The sequence below is a fragment of the Ambystoma mexicanum genome, chromosome 2q (genome assembly GCF_040938575.1).
Source record: "Ambystoma mexicanum isolate Mex_15411 chromosome 2q, UKY_AmexF1_1, whole genome shotgun sequence".
Taxonomy (NCBI): Eukaryota; Metazoa; Chordata; class Amphibia; order Caudata; family Ambystomatidae; genus Ambystoma; species Ambystoma mexicanum.
Genome location: NC_090924.1, coordinates 121,633,509 through 121,650,125, shown reverse-complemented (window position 1 = coordinate 121,650,125; position 16,617 = coordinate 121,633,509). Strand labels below are relative to the sequence as shown.

Below are 16,617 nucleotides of genomic sequence, written 5' to 3'. Positions count from 1 at the left end.
CATACTTTTTGACATCTACGGCAACCAGAAAACTTGGGCTCCCATCTGGCTTCCCCACTTGACCAATCTGTGATATTGGGCAAATTACTATCAACATGGGTCTTCTTTTTATTTTTTGCCAACATTGAAATGTCCTGAAAGGAATTCTGTGAAGTGTGCGCTACAAAAAAGCCTCACTCATACATCTTTTTTTTAAAATTTAAATTTTATTGGTTTTCTAAACATTAGGGATGAACATACAGATGGGCGCATGTTATATTCACATGAGTACATCAATAAAAGGGACAAAGAAAAACCATTACGTTGCACCTGAACAACATTGTAACAACAACTTTGTGTCCCGCCCTAATAGAAAGAGGATTAGACCTTTACCCCCTCCCTGCCTCCCCTTAACATTGCTCATAAGTCTTCCAAGTCCAAGGCGTTTGTTATGGTAAATTAAAGTGGGCGACATGACGTTTATCTGTGGTCATCGTTTAGGTTGAGAGTTTATAGATAGGTGTGTGACAGGCATGCTTGGCTGATGGTGTAACTCGAGATGCTCGATTTCACTAGTGCGGGGTGCTTTCTATTGTCCTTGGTGCTTCAGGTCAGTTGCCGCAGAACCTGCGACGTAGTGACCAGCGAAGTCGCTCCAGGCTTCCTCGTGTCGTGCAGCTTTGTTATGGAGGGCAGCCGTTATTTTTTCCATCGTATATATGTTCGTAGCAATCTTTATCCAGTCCTTTTTGTCTGGGAGGTGAGGGGATTTCCATTTGATGAGCAGGCCCGCTCTCGCAGCCAGTAGGAGGGGGGAAACTATTCCTCTTACCCTGGTCAGTTCATCTTCTTCTTCTTCCAGACCAAAGAGAATCAGGCGGGGGATGGTTCCTTTTCTATGCCGTCCAGCTGTTTGATCCATCCCAGCACTTCTTGCCAATAGACGCAAACTTTGGGGCAGTCCCACAACATGTGCCAGTAATCGACGTCCATTCCGCATTGTCGCCAGCATCTCGGGCTGGAGGTCTGAAACATCTTGGACAGCCTGTGTGGGTCGTACTGCCATCTGTGAAGCAGCTTTATAGCATGTAGCTTTTACTGGGCTGCAATTGATATTCTGGATGGCGTTTCACAAATTCTATCCCAAGCCTGCTGATCAAATTCTCTGCCAAAGTCTTTTTCCCATCTCTCTTTAAGACAGGGGCTTGTAATTTGTTTCTTACTGATCAGGGCGCTGTACATGCGTGCTATTAGGCCTTTGGTTGTGTTGGTCGTGTCAAAGATTGTCTTGAAGGGCGTGAGCTCTCTTTGCATTTTAGCCTTCCACTCCTTCTTGGATAACACGCCTTTCAATCTCAAATACAGGAAGATCGGAATCGGATGTAGTTGGAGAGCTTCCTCTAGTTCTGTACTTGATATGAATTTTCCGTTTCGCCACAGCTGGCCAACTCTCTCAAGTCCAGCGTCAAACCAGGCTTGGTATCTGGCATGTTTAGGGATTTCTTCCCTGATCCCGGTGGACCAGAGATGGCTCAGAGGGGAGGGCCACGTGGTGACTCCGGACATTCCTCCCCCTTTCTTCCATATGTTCCATACTGTCCCCAGTATTGGATGGTCGCGCAGTCGTCTTATGAGTTTCGATCTGGGAACCCAGAGCCATTGTGCGAGAGTTGCGGGGGTTAGATTGTTATTATCTAACTGGACCCATTGGAGGTCCCTTCTGTCATGCAGGTGGGGTATCAAGATTCTGAGTTGTGTCGCCTGATAGTATCGTTCTACATCCGGAAGGCCCACTCCTCCCAGTTCCAAAATGGCCTTTACTTGTTTGAAGAAGTGGTCCGGGATTGTAATGGGCAGAAGGGGTATAGGAAGCGTGGGAGACTCACCATCTTAATAGCATTTAGACGTCTCATCCAGGAGATAGTAAGTGGTTTCCATTTTGTGAGATCAGCTTTAAGGGCGTTCAGGAATTGTGGAAAGTTTGCTTTGTACAGGTGTTCGAGGTCTCTTGCCAAATTGATCCCCAGATATCTCAGTGTTGGGCCTCTGATAATCAGTCCAAGGCGCTCTAGGTTTATTTGCTGGTCTGGGGAGGGTTCGTGGAGCGGGAAGAGAATAGATTTTGTTTTGTTCATTTTGAAACCTGAGAGTGCACCATATTCCTCTATAAGGTGAATCGCTCGGGGGATTGATGACGTTGGATTTAGCACATGGAGCAGGATGTCGTCTGCGTACAAGGCCAGTTTGTATTCTCTGCCATTTACTCGCATCCCCTCTACGCCGGGGTCTACTCGAAGCATTTGGGAGAGTGGCTCCAGGGATAGCGCAAAGAGTATTGCCGAGAGGGGGCAGCCCTGTCTTGTTCCTCTACTGAGGGGGAACCATCGGGAATATTGGGAGTTCACTATGACTGATGCTCGTGGAGTCGTGTACACGGCTTTGATCCCTCGCCGGAGAGTGGGGCCCAGGCCTATTTTCTTTAGTGTAGCCTCCAGGAAGTGCCATTCATCTCTGTCGAACGCCTTTTCATCGTCGATTGAAAATAATGCGGGCATGTTTGGCAGTTTTTTGGCCTTGTGTATGAGGTGGATAGTCTTTCGTGTAGAATCCGCACCTTGTCTACCAAGAATGAAGCCCACTTGGTCGTTGTGGATTATCGCTGGCATGTGTGACTCAAGCCTTGCAGTGAGGACTCTCGTGTAGATTTTGGCATCAGTGTTGAGGAGGGAAATTGGGCGGTATGAAGTGCACTTGTTTGGATCCTTACCTTCCTTGGGGATGACCGTTGTTAGAGCTTCTGAGAAGGAATCGGGCGGCAGGCCGGATTGAAGGATGCTATTGAATAGGTCTACCATTAACGGGAGAAGGGCGTCCTTAAAAGTCTTGTAGAACCCTGCTGTATAGCCATCATTTCCTGGGGCCTTCCCTGCTGGAAGTCTTTTGATCGCCTCCTCGATTTCTTCACCCGTAATGGGATTGTCTATGGTTTGTGCTATGTCCGGGGGGAGAGTCGGGAGGGATACTTTGTGCATATATTCTGTGATCGCCTCCGGGTGCAGGGTGGCATCTGAAGTGTATAGTTTCTCGTAAAAGTTAGCGAACACTTCGGGAATATTGAGAGGGCGATGCTCGTGGGATGCTTCTTCATTGTGTATCGTTGGGACCCATCTCTCTCTTCGTGGCCCCTGGAGTCTTGCGGCAAGGTCTCCATGTTCATATTGCTTTTGCTTGAGACATTGGAGCTTACGCACGATGATACCTGTTTCCAGTTGCCGCAGTTCCTCCCTTTTGTAGTTGGCTTGCTTGATTTTTTGCAATCTGTCAGGGTCCGAAGACTGGGCAATGAGGTTGAGTTGGGTGATTTCATTTCGGAGTCTGTTTTCTATGAGTTGGCGTTCTCTTTTCTTCGCTGCTCCCTCTTTAATGAGTATTCCCCTCCAAGTGGCTTTGCCTGCCTCCCATACTGTGTTCACAGGGATTTCGCCTGTATTGTTTTGTTCAAAGTATTGGGTGATGCCCTGTTCAAATTGTTCTCGAAAGATAGGATCTTTAAAGAGGGACTCGTTGCATCGCCATTTAGAGCTCCTCTTGGGGAGGGCCATCTGATCAATTGTGACAGTGACCATGTCGTGATCCGACCATGTTACGGGAGATATACTAGATGCGGACATTGCCCCGGTGAGTTCTGATGTTAGGTATATATAGTCAATTCTGGAGAACGTAGCATGCAGTTTCGAGTAGAAAGTGAAGCCCTTTCGGTCGGGGTTCATATATCTCCATGCGTCCTTGAGGTTGTAGGCGTCGAGCCTGTCTGCGACCTGTGAACGTCCGGAGCACGTTGGGGGGGATGTAAGTGGGTTACCTGTTTGCCTGTCCTGGTCTGGGTCCATCCACGAATTAAGGTCACCTCCTATGATCACTTCGCCTTTTGCTTCATTCATGATTTTGGGGACCGTTTGTTGTAGGAACCTGGACTGTCCGGTATTGAGTGCAAACGACGCTCGGGTGATGATGGTGCCCTGTATCTTGCCGACCAGTACGAGGGCTCTAACACTTACATCAGCCCAGGACTTTAAGAGTTCAAATCGGATAGTTTTGTTGACCAAAATGCCGACTCCAACCTTCTTGAGTGGGCCTGAACCCCAATGTTCGGAACCTAGTTTGTTGTATATGACCTTTCTCTCTTCTCCCTTGCTGAATCGGGTTTCCTGTAGAAAAAGTATATCTACTTCCGCACTCTTGAATTCTCTAGACACTAGCGATCTTTTGGTGGGGGAATTAAGCCCCTTAATGTTGAGAGTGCCAATTTTAAGTGTTCCACGCTTGGTACTTGATTCATCATGACCGTTGATCAGTGGTGTGTCCTATGGATTCTTTCATCACGTCACGTTGCTCGTCGCAGGAAGTCGCCGCATTGGAAGTAAACTGGTAAATGCCTCCATCTAGCTGGGGCATTAAGATTATTTGCTTTCTCCCCCCCTCCCTCCCCTTCAAGGTATTGAACATAATACCCTTTGCCCTCAATTCTGGTTCTGTGTCCTTTGCTTTTCCCATGAGGGTCTGTGTCCCGATACAATGGCGTCCGAGTAGGAATGGGTGTATACAGCCAGTCTGGTATCGGACCACCAGTGAGGGTCGTATCCACACGGCCCCGACCACACCTATTTTCATCATAACATTTTGAGCCCCCTCGCCCCCTTCCATTCAACCTTCATGTAAACAACATTATAATGAACAACAACTTCTACTGTTAAATAGTAGATATAAAGATACATGCGGTTTCCAGATACATCGTTCACCAGCTGGGTGTTTTTGAGCTCCAGGCGAGAAGCCCGCTGGGAGTCGAGCCTGGCAGCGGAGGTGAGCCGAGTTCCAGAGTGCAGGTGACTATTCAAGCAATGATGCCGAAGAACATCCCTTCGAAATGGGACTTAGATGTGCAGAATCACTTGTTACTGTCTGGTGTGTCGTTGGGTCGTCGATACTTTCTGGATCCCTTGACTCTTTTCCTCCTCGGGCCGTGGATCTCCCATTTCGCTCTGTCCTGCACAGGTTCCTCTTGTGATCCTTCTTTTGAGCTGCTCCCTAGGGGGTCTGCAATACACTCACGAATTTCTTCTTCGGAGCGAAGCATTATCTTCCGGCTTCCATGTTCAAACGTGAGGGAGAAGGGATATCCCCACCTGTATCTTGTACCTTGAGCTTTAAGCCATTTCGTCAGGGGGCTAAAGAGACGTCGCAGGGCCAGGGTGAGTGAGGACAGGTCCTGAAATATGGTGATCTGAGCTCCTCTGAGGGTGACAGAGCCGCCTGACCTGGCCTTTACAAGTATCCTTGTCCTGTCCTGATATCTATGAAATCTGGTGAGGACCGACCTCGGGCCGCCTGGTGGGCCGCCGGCTCTGTGTAGTCTCTCAATTTTGGGTTCATCGATATTCTCATCTGCTGTGAGGATTCTAATGACGTTGTGTATGGTTTGTTTAAGGTCTTCTTCTGTTTCCCCTTCCCGTTCCGGAATCCTGAAGAACCGTAGGTTATTTCTTCTTTCTCTATTTTCTAAATCGTCTATCTTTAGACGAATTTCGTCCTCCCTCTTATCTATGTTGCGTATCCTGAGGTCCAGTTGGGTTTCCAGTGTATCTATGGAGGGTTGGTTGTTCTCGACACCCTCTAGTTTTTCCTCGATGTTGCCTACTCTTTGGGTCATCTTGTCAATTTTACCGCCGAGGTTAGCTCCCATGTTTCGTATTTCACTTAGGAGGGTGGCGATATCTCCTTATGTGGCTGCCGCTCCCGTCTCTGAGGGTTCCACTGACATTGTGCTTCTTGTTTCAGGCTCGAGATGCAGCGGAATACATGCGTATCTGGCCAACTTGGTTTTGGTGCTCATATGATGCTTGAGTGCGAGGAGGCACACGCCCTAGGAATGGGGGCCCTGCCCTCTGCACTGTCGTGTTATATGGTTCTTGATGTGTGCTTTGAGGCATTGCACAGAATGTTCCGTGGATTGGGAGTGTAGGAATGGGAGGAGGCACACGCCCTGGGTCCAGGGGCCCTTCCCTCCGTTTGGGTTGACTTTGTTGATGAGCCCTATGCGTTGTCCGGGGTGCTCCAGTATTGATGCGGGCTTGTATGTAGACTCAGATGAAGTTGCATGATACAAGTGTCTTAGCAGGGGACTGGAGCTCAAGTTAAAGTTCGGGGGGGCCCCGGACAGATGTTCCGTTTCAGTTCATCGTTGGCCCTCCTGGGTGGTTCTTACTCATACATCTTTTAATAGACTTTTTCTCCATAAAAGCAAGCTTACTCATGGGACTTCACCATCTCCTCCCCAAGACCCCTTCCTATGTTTGGTCATCAAGGATCAATCCTTGGACCACTCCTCTTCACCCTACACACAACCTCTCTCTGAAAACTAATTTCCTCTTTTTGGTTTTAACGATTACCTCATTTGCTTTCAATTCTCAGATAGTATTCTCCTTCCCTCCTTCACCCCTGCAAACTCAGAACACATAACCAACTCCCTACCTAGAGCAGGAAGAAATGCTTTTGCATTCAAGATTTAACTTGTGACCTCTACCTTTGACATTGATCTCTACAGCAGGTGCATAAACCAACTTAGATCCCTTACAAACTATATCAAAATGATTTTTTTTTAATTTGGATTTATTGGTAAATATACCATTTAGCCAAAATATCATAATATAATGTCACATAACATTTCATATAAAAAGATAAAACAAAACATCAAGTATAAAACATTAAAAAGACAAAAGAGAACATAAATGTTTCAATTTCATAGGATTTAAAATTGTCAACTACATTTACATATTCAATTCATTCTTTGATTTCAAGGTACTCTTGTTTGATAAATTCCCATATATAAAATGCTGCATGATTTAATTTTAAAGTGCTTCCTGAATAAGGTGTACCCAAAATTGATCTGTGTGCACACTTATGTCCATAACCACATTAGTATAGCCCTTGGTATATAGATTGATTAAGATTGGGCATGCTGTCAGTAGGTGGCACACTGTTTCAATATGTAATTTACAAATACGGCACAGTCTTTCCCCCATAAGGAATCTTGAGCCAGCCGCCCCGCCTTTCTCTGGTAGGCAGTTGGTCAAACAAGATTCTCATAATAAAATGTTGGATCTTGTTGTTGCATGCTCTATAGATCTACTTCAAGGGTGTTCCCATCGGAATACTTGGGTAGCATACATTCGATGGGCTTAGTAGACAGGCAATCAATGTTGCACATCCTATTCCATTCTACACCTTTTTTCTTAATCTGCTCAATGTCAAGGCCAACATTACTAGGGGACTCTGCTGTAAACCCTATAGTCATATTAAAATTCTTAATGTCGCTAAGCCATTTCTTCAATATCCCAGACGGGTATCTAAATCCAACATGTCTTTAATAGGCCAAAGATGTTCTCATTCTTTACACTAGAATCCCGGATTTGTAGATGGAATATGCTCTGTCGTATCTTGCAGCGAGTAAGCATGGACTTAAGTCCCAATTCATTACATAGGGCCTCAACTGGGGTGTTTGTGAGAAACCCAAACACATTTTGCCATATTTTGCCTTCAAGCCCCCTTAGCTAATCAAGTAATCTATCTTGGAAAATATTTGTAATTGTTCATTTGTTAGGCGCTTATACAGGAAGCAAATACTGTTTCCTCTCTAATCCATAGAGAGTGGTAGGAACAATGCAAGCATTACATATTTTTAGAAGGCATTCTGTTGAATAACCTCCCTTATGGGATAGAAATGACTTAGTCGCATAGAACTTTTTTGTGACTTTACACTTAAAGTCATTAGCCATCGATTCACAATTAAAGTAGTCATAAATGGGCATGCCAGTGTAGATATATATCGGGGTACAATTTCAATGGTGGTTCCCGTGATTTTCCACAAATAATTCTCAGTTCTAACGTCCTTTTTTCCATCAATAACCATGATTTTGGTTTCCCCCAAATTATTATGTAGTCCGTTAAGCTTAGAGTAGTCTTGAAGAGCCTTCAAGCTACGTTGGAGACCTATTGGAGCACGGTCTAAAATGACTATCATCTGCAAAGGACAACCAACTAACAGACTGATTTCCGATTTTAGGGGACAAATGATGGCAATTATTTAATGAATCTTCCGGATCTAATAGATGCAAATTTAAATAGCACTGGGCTAAAGTGAATCTTAGTTTTAGACGATAATTTGTTGGGCTAGCATCCCCCAGCTCCTCTTCCTGGCTGGTTCTTATCTGAACTGTAGTATCTGAGTATAATTTCTCTCTCTCTCTCTCTCTCTCTCTCTCTCTCTCTCTCTCTCTCTCTCTCTCTCTCTCTCTCTCTATATATATATATATATGTCAAAGGTTGTGTGCGGGTTTGTGGCGTGAAGCGTTGTTCCGAATACAATTGCACACTGTTTCACCAATCTGCACCACATTTTGCGTAATTATCTGTTAGAACCCACCAGACATTACTGGCTACATGACAGTTGGACACTGCAACCCTTTCCCCGGATTTCAATAAAAGTCAAAATATGTTTGTGGCTTGATGGCCTGGTGACGAAACTGTAAACCATGTTCACCGGGAATGGTAACAAAAAATGTACGGGAGGTGAATGGACCCGAGAGGCAAAGTTGAAGGCAGGTAGCATTCTATTAGTTTCCACATTTTTGCTGCATTAAGTGAAATTACTTTTCCAGAGGATTTTTGCGAGATGATGCCTGCTGACGAAGCCCTAAACCATATTCACCGGGAAGTGAAACAAAAAATGTTGTTTGTAAGCAAGCTACACAATGTCGTAAACCATGTTCACCGGGGAGGGAAAGAAAAAATACTGTTTCTCAACCGGTCCTCACACAAAGAACAAAACTCGAGGTCCTCAAAAACCACATTTCAAGACCCTAGGATGCACGAATTCCAATATATTTGCACCGCCATTCACTGCAACGAACTGCACCACGCCTGGTTAAGGCTGAACAGCGACCTACAGGATCATTCATTTTCACCGATTAATGAGTGTTTTCATGTCTGTCTATATAAAAACCGAGTGCCACAATAAAATTAAGTGTAGTATAATCCAGTCCTCACCAAAATAATTTTAGCCATAGTGTCTGTCCATTCACAGTATCGAATGCCTTCTTATAATTTGTAAAACAGATATATAAGGACTCCCCTTTTTTGCATGTGCAGATCGAAATTAGAAAGGATAAACTCCATAAATTAGTAAGGGTATTCATCCCTTTACAGACACCTGTATGTTATTAGTTGTTATCCAATTATTAAATCACTTTAAAATGAATTGGCAAACATTTTTTGACAGGGAATCGACCCTGGCTAAAATTCAGTAATTGTCGTTGTATGGCGATTGTAAATGGTCCAAAACCTACCAGAATTGTGTTGTCGTAGTGCATTACACATCAAATGCCACTGTGTAGTGGCCATCAATTGTTTATGCCATCAGATCCAGTTCCTATAATCTGTTCTAAGTTTGGTTAGGTTGGAGTCAGTAACACTTGTAGGGAGAAGTTCCTTCTTTTTTATTTGAAACTTTCCTTCTATATTCTTTATTTTTTGAGGCAATTGGTAGAGGTAGTAAATCACCGTAAACAAAGATATAATCAATCCAAGAGTAGTGTTTACCACTGGACCATGTACATGGTCTAATATTGTTGCAATCTCAATATACATTTGTAGTAGGTTACAACTAAAAATAAATTCTTCCCATCTGTCATTTGCACAATTAGGATATTCCTGATCCATGGCTATATCTAATGTCATCACCTTGTGTACCTTTTTACTAATACTGACGCCCTGCTCCCTTAACATAGTTGGTCGGCCTAGAGGGATATTAAAGTCTCCCATGACTATGAAGGTGCCTCCTAGCTTGGTTATGAGCCATTCACTTAGTATCGATTCTACATATAGACTGATTTTTTTTACCAGTCTTTTCATTACCCAGTGGGTCATACATATTAACCATCAATATGTGGCCAAAGGGGGCATGGAGTTTAGGAGAGCCAATTCCGGCAAGCACGTTTTTGAATTCAGAGTTAGGATTATACTCTTCCAATAACAAGCCATTTTTGGCACAGAAAATAAGGCCCCCTGAGGGTCTACGACCGGATTGAACTATTGGGGCTCTCTTTGTATATCAAGGTATCCGTCTAGGCTAAATTCCTTTACCAACCATGTTTCTTGCAAAAGAGAATCATCCGATTCCCTCAACAGCCTTTGCCCAGTAGGATTGGTAACAAATTAATTATTGTTAGGAAAGATTCCCATTTTATGTGAAGTTTTCCCTCCAGTTGTTTACCCTCCACCCCTCAACTTTTTGCGGCTGTTTAACACCATAGTCTGACTTTGCCAGTGGAGCACAGCCTTCAGCTGCACTCCCCTGGGCTTTTTGCTCACTTTATTATGGGGAAACTGACATGCCATTACAGATAGTCAGTACTGGGAGACTTTGCTTTCCTTAGTCCTCGTCAATGTTGCAACTTTTCTGCAACATGTTGCAAGTGCACAATGTACCTTACAGTACAGTGCACTTCAAAAGGCCCTCGATACTCTCGAAGGATTTTTTGGGAGAAGTGCAGATGTGCCTTGGACAGGGCTAGTGGCAGCTTATCTTTTCTCATATTTGTAACCCTTTCCTGCCAGATAAACTGTGTTTACAGCATTTGGCGTGAATAGGTGGCCTGGCTCCAAAATGGCCATGCCATGAGGTTCTTTGTCTTGTTCTTTGGCCATCTTGCCCCTTCACCTTGCCCAAGTCGAGCCAAACCAGGTCAGTCCTTATTTGGGCATGCAATCTCCTGCGAAACGCCAAGCTTTTGTGGGCTTCTGCATGCCATGTGTGTGGGCCTCCAGGATGTGGGCTGGACTGGCTGGTTCCAATACACATCCTGGGTGCCAGAGAGTCTGGTGTACTGTGAATGCCTGGGACCACTGTGATCCATGATTACTGCACGTATGGTATGCCTGTATCTGAGCAGATCTCCCATTGGGTCCTCTTCGTTTTAGCGCAAAGGAGATTCTGGAAGAGAGGAGGCTCCAAACATGCATACCATGTCGATCTCTTGAGTTCTCACTGAACGTAGGATAGGATCCAAGTATCCTGAAACTAAGAACCCGAGTTGAGGAACCGCAAGTGATCAGCTGGAAGGTTTGGCACCCTGAACCCGCTGTTGTCCCGCAGGACCCCTCTGCATCTGATCGAACTAGAAGGTCTGCGAAGGCGCTTTGACCCACTGGAATAGTTGGACGAACTATTCTCAGCACCTTAATCAAACCCTGCAAGTAAGCCTTCTCAGAAGTGTCCCTGGGCCAACCAGTGGGCTGACCAGCTTGTGCAGGACCTTAGCTCTGATACCGCCGCTGTTTCGAGGAGGCCCTTGAAACTTGGTACATCGCAAGCTCTGTATTCACGGCACTCTCACACCGAATTTAGTACACTTGGCGTTCCCAGGTCTGGAGTAAAGAGAGAGAGCCTTATCCGGAGTGTTACGGTTACCATGTCGCCCAGCCGTGGTGACAAACCTTTCAGGTGCGCTGCTGCTGTGACCCTCTTGCCCCTGAAGCCTGCTACAGTGAAACTTACCTGATCCATCCACCAGTAGTGGAGAAATCGCCACTCTCCCGTTTGGGAATCAACACAGTAACTTTGTCGCTGAAAGCCGCAGAGCTGCAGAATTGCCGCATTTGAACCTGCAACCGAATTGGACTTGACTGCCGAAGTTTAGTCCGGAGTGCGCCGGGGGTCGGTGAGTACTAACAACCCTTACCAGTGACCCCCAGTGCATCCAGCCCTTTTTACGCACGAGTGTCCCCTGAGGGCCACTCTCTTTTTCCCAGATAGCCTGTGCTATCAAACTATTCCCAACTCTTGGAACCTGCTCTGCTCTGTTGGGGACACCCTCCTCGAACAGTGGGAACTTATTCTGCATCCCCTCACCTGTCTTCCTGAGCTGCTACAGACCCTACAAAAGACCCTGTTTCGTCCATCTGCACTACCACATGCGCCAGCATTGTAAGTACATTTGAGCAATAGACTCCTCCCATCGTAGGGGCTGGACTACCTTTCAGTTAGGATTGTGATTTCTGCAGGATTGCCTAAAGACTCTTTGCACTGCCTGCTTCCTTCCCTTTCTAGGTTGTGGACCCATTTTGTGCATTAACCCTTTAGGCTCCTTGGTTTTGTATATATGTATTTTAGTATATTTGTGTTAGTCTAAAAGTATTACTGTTGATAACTACTGTGTGTTGAACTTCAAAGGCCTTGAATAAATGTATTTATATTTTTAAAGTGGGGGTGATTTGTAAGTTTCCTTTAGTCTGTGTGCTCATTGAGGTCTTTCAATCACCAAGACCCCTCCTGAGACCTAGTCTTGACCGCCGCCAATGCTTCCTTGATTGGTCTGGCTTGTCCAGAAGGTTACCCTGTTCCAAGAAACTAGGCTGGCCTTCTGAAGCTCTGCCCACCAGGTCAGAGTTCAGAAATCCATCTTAACAATTATACCCCGGGTATTCCAGGTTATCATTTCTAAAGTATCCTGTGCAAAACGTATTGGTGCATACGAATATCAGCTATAGAATTAGGCTTACCAAAGAAGGGGTCCTCACTGACCCAGTTCCAACTGAGGTCTGACTTAGACAAGGGGGCAATTTGGCAGCGGTCCTCTTTAACTTTATATATCATATTTGGATTTATTATGGAATCAAGCTAACATCTATCCTGTTAAAATGGGCCAACTGGTATTGAACTGGATCGGTTTTGCTGATGATTTGTTGTTTTTCAGTAGGACCCAATTTGGCCTGCAGAACAAATTGAATTGGTTTTCTTGTTTTGCCCGGACCCACAATCTCCATGCAAATTCCACTAAATCTAATATAATAATTTTTGCCGATGACAAACGGAGAACATCGAGATTTGCATGGTCCCTTGATGAAACTATGATTGAGTATACCCCTTCCATACGCTATCTGAGTTATACCCTTACAGGCAACTATTCAGTGGCGATTTGGATGGAGACGTTGAATAACAAAATCAAATCTTTGACATCACAAATGAAGATCATTCTTCACAAGAACTGTACGTTTTCCCTGCTCCCTATTACCCAATTTTACCTGTTAAAGGTGGAACCCATTCTTTATGGTTTGGATATATGCATAATGGAGATGGATTTGTTTCTTGATATCCTGCAGGGAAAGCTTTGGAAAACAGTACTGGGTTTAGCGCTTTCCATACCAAATGTCCTGATATGTCACAAACTGGGACTGCTGGCTCTTTCCTCTAAATGGCATTGGCGCATGTTGAATACTTACGCTAAAATGTTGCTTCCGCCTAGAAACTCAATGTATGAGGACCTACACCAAAGGGTAATTGCTGGAAGACCACCATCTATTGTGAAGTTTACAAAAAAAATGAACTCCATTTCAGAGTCAATAATGGTAACCAAGGATGATCTAGGTGCGTTGTGTCCCTGTTGCAAACACACATTTCAAGTGTATCAGTGGTGTATATTGACTGACAAACTTGGTAGTTCTAAATCCTTTTATGACTATGGTAAATATAGGAGGAAATGGGGAGAAAAGGGAATGTATGTAATGACATTTCCCTGTGAGGGATCAAGAAAAATGTATATGCGTTGTAAATTGAACCAACTGCCAACCAATGAGAGAGTCCAATATTGGGGTAAAAAAATTGTCAATTCTGAAACAGGGATGTGTCGATTTTGTAACAATACTAATGAGTTGGAAACATTGAAACACTTGTTGGTTCACTGCAAACATTTTGAAAATATTAGGCCAGAATATTTGAAAATTATCTAATTTCCAAAGCTGACCTCTCTAGGGAATCCTTATGGAGTAGATGTATGTGGAGTAACAACCAACTTCTTATTCTTAAACTGGTAAATGGGCTGGACCATATCAAAGAGAAACTACTTGAAAAGAGTAATTAATGTGTCTTGGAATAACCTGGACAATTATTGGGTGTGTTGAAAATGAAATCTGGTATGGCCTAGTACAAAGGGGCGAGGACCAGCCATTAGTAACAGTTCGAATTAGAGGAAATCAAAAGTGTGCCTATCCATCAATTCGTATCTAATTGTGATGTAAAATTGTAATGTTTTATGGAGTCTAGGTGTGACCTATGCCAGTTGATTCGGTTGAGCTTAACTATTTTGATTAAATATTGTAATGTTTTGTGAAGTCTAACGATGATTTATGCGAGCAGACTTAGTGTACTTATCAATTGTGATGTAGTATTTGTAAAGTTTTATGGAGTTTTAGGGATGTGGGTTGATTATGTATGTATTTGACATCAATTCATTGTTTTTAGACATGGTGTTTTTAGCAATGATAGAAAATCGGCACGGTGGTAGCAATTAACTAGACTGTGTTTTAATTATAATGAAATTCTAAACTTTAGCCCGAGGATAGTATATAATTAATACTTGGAGTGAAAAATATTTGAGTGGTAATCCAGGAATTAAAAAAATTAAAAGAGAACCCACATAATATATGGTCTTTTCGAATGGATTGTGTCTTCCCACGTATTCCTCATCTTGTGATAAATCGTTATATCCAGCTTCGCTGCTTCGGAAAAAAAAAATTCTCGGCAGAGGGCGCTGTGCTCGAGGTTGTGGCGTCGATTGTCCCTCGACGTACTCCGTACTCTGTCGACGTCACCGATGGTATAAGTAGTTTGAGCCGCGCCTGTTGCTTCAGTTCAGTTTTTCCGATCGCTTCGCTATCGAGAACGGCGCGCTTCTATTTTCTGTGAAGAAAATGTCATCATCTTCGACACCTTCGACACCCAGAACTGGGTTTAAAAAGTGTGCAGATTGTGGGTCTAAGATGTCGATTACCGATCCCCACCGGATTTGTCTCTGGTGTCTCGGTTCCAGTCACCGAACCGATGACTGCGGCTCCTGCCAATCGATGACCGAAAAAGCTCTTCGTGAGAGGAGAAGTAAACTGTCGGTGAGGAGGGAGGCCTCAAAAAAGGTTTCGTCAAAAAAACATAAGAAAGTGACCGATTCTAAGGGATCGGATCGCCATAGGCACTCGAAGAGATCTCGATCAAGAAGTAGATCGAGACATTCTTCGTCGTCATCGAAAAAAATGAAGAGGAGACATAGATCTCCCTCATCATCTTCTTCTTCAGAGTTGACCGAAGAAATTCGTTGTCCGACTAAATCGGATTCTCCCAGTAAGTGGGAAGAATTCCGCAAAAAAATGATGGAGATTTTCGAGAATGCGGCCTCGACCCCCTCGAAAGAACCTCGAAAAAGCTATACCCCTAAGGTCGCTCCATTGGACGACAAAGGGAAGTCCAAGGCTACTATGGCCCAGACCAGTAGCGTCGAGGAATACAAAAAACATCGACTCGACGTAAAACCGTCGAAGAAACTTCAAGAGTCGAGCACCTCTCCAGTGCCGGCCAAGAAACATAAATCGTCGAAGACTTCGACGACTTCGTCGATGCCCTCGACGTCGATAATTTCGACACAAAAACCACATGCATCATCGACGCCATTATCGAAGTCATCTTCGAAATCTTCGAAGACTTCGAAGACACCCTCGAAAACTTCGAGGGATTTGCCATTTCCTTCGAAGCAGATGGAAGAGGAAGAAAGGAGATTCACTCCTTTGCCCAGATCAGACTTTTTCAAATCTATGTCTGCAATTTATGAAGAGTCTGCTTCAGAAGAAGAAGACGAAGTTACTCCTTTGGGAGTTACTTATGGTACAAGACAAGTTCCTGAAGAACTTATTGACCAGGAATCTAGAATGAGAGACCTGAGTGATACTCTACATTCTGCCAGTGGAGTTGACACATCCCCAGAATTAGAGTTCGCCAAACCTGATCCTGCAGAGCATGCAGATGCTGGGTACAGGGGTCTTATGACCAGGGTAGTTGAATACATGGGTTGGGGTAATACTTCACCCATTTTTGAACAAGATGACATGGCGGATATTATCGTCAAGGGAACTCAGAAGGATCCTGTTCTCCCTTTTCACAGGGCCCTTCAAAGGACTGTGGAGAAAAACTGGGAGAAACCAGAAACCATTGCTGCTGCAGACAGCACTTTTCCAAGAAAATACAGACCAGCTGCATCGGATCCTGAATATTTGAATAAACATCCGACTCCAGAGAGTTTAGTCATTCAAGCAGCATCCACTTCAAAACAAACTGCTTATCCAACTATCCCTCCAGATAGAGAGGATAAAAAAATTGACGCCTGGGCACGTAAAGTTTTCACGTCAGGCAGTATGGCACTTAAGTAGGCAAATGTCACCTGTACCCTAGCCAGGTTTACCCATACCCTGTGGGACTGTATTTCGGCGGCGGCTGATCATATTCCGGAAGGCGAGGAAAGGGAAGGCTTCCTGAATATAGTCAAAGACGGGAAGGAGGCAATGGGGGAATGCCTCCAGTCTGGACTGGATACTGCTGATAGTATCAGCAGATCCATGGCTGCAAGTGTTGTGCTACGCAGATTTGAGTGGTTGAGGAAGTCGGGATTTGCACCGGATGTGCAAGCTAGACTCCTCAACATGCCCTTTGATGGCTCGAGGCTCTTTGGCAGAAAGGCTGATGAAAGCCTTGAAAAACTTCAG

The 16,617-nt window shown here is 44.5% G+C and overlaps 1 protein-coding gene across 2 annotated transcripts in view; it reads right to left on the bottom strand.

Moving 5' to 3' along the window:
- The window catches only part of FBXL16 (F-box and leucine rich repeat protein 16), a 522,147-nt gene that overhangs the window by 22,038 nt on the left and 483,492 nt on the right, over positions 1-16,617 (bottom strand). The gene's annotated exons all lie outside the window — the stretch shown is intronic.